The sequence below is a fragment of the Sapajus apella genome, unplaced genomic scaffold (genome assembly GCF_009761245.1).
Source record: "Sapajus apella isolate SASKATOON/1434 unplaced genomic scaffold, GSC_monkey_1.0 scaffold119, whole genome shotgun sequence".
NCBI lineage: Eukaryota > Metazoa > Chordata > Mammalia > Primates > Cebidae > Sapajus > Sapajus apella.
The window spans coordinates 4,544,000-4,547,164 of NW_022437059.1; the positions used below are offsets into that span (position 1 = coordinate 4,544,000).

The following is a 3,165-nucleotide window of genomic DNA, read 5'->3' on the forward strand; positions in this document are numbered from 1 at the left end:
TTTAGTAGAGACGGGGTTTCACCATATTGACCAGGATGGTCTCGATCTCTTGACCTCGTGATCCACCCGCCTCGGCCTCCCAAAGTGCTGGGATTACAGGCTTGAGCCACCACGCCCGACCGAGTATTCTTTTTCTTAAAGAGATCCTCAATCAGGCCGTGCTCAGTGAGTCATGCCTGTAATCCCAGCGCTTGGGGAAGCAGAGGTGGGTAGATGACTTGAGGTCAGGAGTTCAAGACCAGCCTCGCCAACATGGTGAAACCCCATCTCTACTAAAAATACAAAAATTAGCTGGGCATTGTGGCGCGCACCTGTAATTCAAACTATTGGGAGGCTGAGTCAGGAGAATAGCTTCAACCTAGGAAGCAGAGGTTGCAGTGAGCAGAGATCATGCCACTGCGCTCCAGCCTAGATAACAGAGCTAGACTGAGTCTCAAAATAAATAAACAAACAAAGAGATTCTCTATCAAATGAATTTAAGGCCCGCCAAACCTGTCTCCTCCCTGCTGCTGACTGCTATCTCTCACAGCTTCCATTAAATAGTTGTGAAGCGGAAGTTTTGCCCAGGATTTTGTTAGCACGTAGTCAGCAACTTCCTATTTTAAACTGCCCCTGCTTTTCTGCTAATAACTGCCTCTTTCTCTTTCTGGACCTCAGCTTCTTGCTTGCTAGCTAAAAACCTTAAGGAAAACTGCCGCGTTGTCTAAAACCTGCTGCGTTGTCTACAGCTCTGAGTTGCTTACCCTGCCCCTTCACCTATAAAACTGTGTACTTTTCTTAGCCAGGGCCCAGACTTTTGGATGTGAACCCTTCTGGGCCTGCCGGTGTAATAAAGTCTGTCCCTCCATTTCCCTGAGTGCCACTTGGGTTTCTGGTCAGGAAAAATTTTCCACAACAGTTGAAAGATAATTTTTTTTAAGGTAAAATTATTCTCACCAAAAAGAAATAATAGTTTTGGTGATGTATAACATTTAATTTCTGGGATCATGTTTTTTTCTACAGAGAGAAAATCAATTGTATCTCTACCAGACAAAACAATTTGCATTTCTATTAACATGCACAGGGATCATTTCTACTGTAGCAGGAGTGTCCCCGAGAAACAGAGCTCTCGAACACCTAACGAATGGGGAAGGAAGGAGTTTATTATTATTATTATTTTTTTTTTTTTTTTTTTTTTGAGACGGAGTTTCACTCTTGTTACCCAGGCTGGAGTGCAATGGCACGATCTCGGCTCACCGCAACCTCTGCCTCCTGGGTTCAGGCAATTCTCCTGCCTCAACCTCCTGAGTAGCTGGGATTACAGGCACGTGCCACCATGCCCAGCTAATGTTTTGTATTGTTAGTAGAGATGGGGTTTCACCATGTTGACCAGGATGGTCGCGATCTTTTGACCTCATGATTCCACCCGCCTCGGCCTCCCAAAGTGCTGGGATTACAGGCGTGAACCACTGCGCCCGGCTTATTATTATTATTTTTTTTTTAAGGAAGATGCCAGTTTTATTTAAACACAAAATGTGCACATAAGCTGTCTATTCATTTTCTTCACTGCGCAGCCTGGCATTGGGGTTGGTGACTCTGAGGGCCAGCTGGGCAGCTCTTTCCACAATGGCTTTGCGGTTCTTGGAGGAAACATCGTGAGTGATCTCAGCACAGTAGGATTTGTTGCACATCAGCAGCACTTCCAGCTCCTTGACGTTGTGGACCAGGAACTTCCGGAAGCCACTGGGCAGCATGTGCTTTGTTTTCTTGTTGCTCCCATAACCAATGTTAGGCATCAAGATCTGGCCCTTGAACCTTCTACGAACCCTGTTGTCAGTACCTCCGGGTTTCCGCCAGTTACGCTTAATTTTGACATACCGGTCTGACTGGTGCCGGATGAACTTCTTGGCTCTCTTTTTGACAATCTTGGGTTTCACAAGGGGTCTAAGGGCGGCCATGATGCCGAGGAGGAGATTGCTGCTACCTCCGTAGGCAGTGCCGAGGAAGAGGAGGAGTTTATTATTATTATTACGGCCGGGAGCCAGGCGATGACTTGTCTAAGTAACCCAGCACGTCTAACAAAGAGACGCTCTGCCTTTATATAGGCTTACACTCTAGATATTACACGTGAAAGAATCTTAGGTTTACAGCTCTAGTCTTGGGTTTACAGTTTTAGAAATCACGTATGAAAGCGTTTTGGGTTTACAGCTTTAGGAACTACAGGAGAAAGGCTTCTGGTCTCTGGATGGAGGAGTGGGGTGGGGGGTTGATCTTGTTTAAGTAAAAACAGTATTTTCCAGAGAGTTTCTCTAATACCAAGCATGCTATTTACAGGAAGGTGATTCAGGAGGCGCCAGTTGGTCAGCCTATTCTTGTACTGAAATGCAGTGTGGAAGTCCAGGGGGAGGTGATCCCAGATGCCTGGGTCTCCTTTCTCAGTATCACTGTCAGGCTTCTACCGATTTAACTTTTCTTTCTAGAGTTGCAAAAGAGTACAAGACAAGGAAGGATACTGACCTCTAGAGAATCAGAAAACCCCCAGAAGCATCATCTCCTCTAGTTTAGACAAATCCTAGTAATCGATTGGAGGAATGCTTGTATTTGTCCATTTCAAAAACTGTCACAATTCTTCTTTTAATTAACAGCAGGAATTTTGGTAGCAAAAAGTCATATTGTTTATTATCACTGTGGGAGCCAAGGCCTTTGGCCCCTGAAGTTTGTACAAAATCACTGACACAAGGCAGATTAATAGGAAAAAAAGCATACAAATTCATTTAATATGTATACATAGGAGCCTTCAGAATGAAGACCCAACCTCCCAGTGAGGTGCAAAAGCTTACATGCCATTGTAAGGCTACAGAGAGAATGACAGTTTGGAGGCTGTGGGAGAAAAGGAATTCTGCAGAGGGGCGATAAATGATTACTAGACAGAGTAACTGGATCAGGAAACAAATTAACTTCTAAATAGTTTTCTTTGGAAATTAGATGAGTGTGAAAAACATGTATTCATTTGTGAAAAGACGTGTTCAGGTGTGGTTACATTCTTGGTCTTACAGGAGGAAAAGAAATCTGCTATTCTCCTTAGAGGGTCTGGATCTTAGGCAAATAAAGGAATTTCAGCTTCTTTGGGAGACACCCTGCGGAGCGGGAAAGGCCAGAGAGACCTTAAGTTTGCTTCTTTGGTTC

The 3,165-nt window shown here is 44.5% G+C and overlaps 1 pseudogene; it reads right to left on the minus strand.

Annotated features, from left to right (window-relative positions):
• Positions 1-1,472: 1,472 nt before the first annotated feature.
• On the minus strand, positions 1,473-1,983 carry LOC116538502 (annotated as a pseudogene).
• Between the last annotated feature and the right edge of the window lie 1,182 nt (positions 1,984-3,165).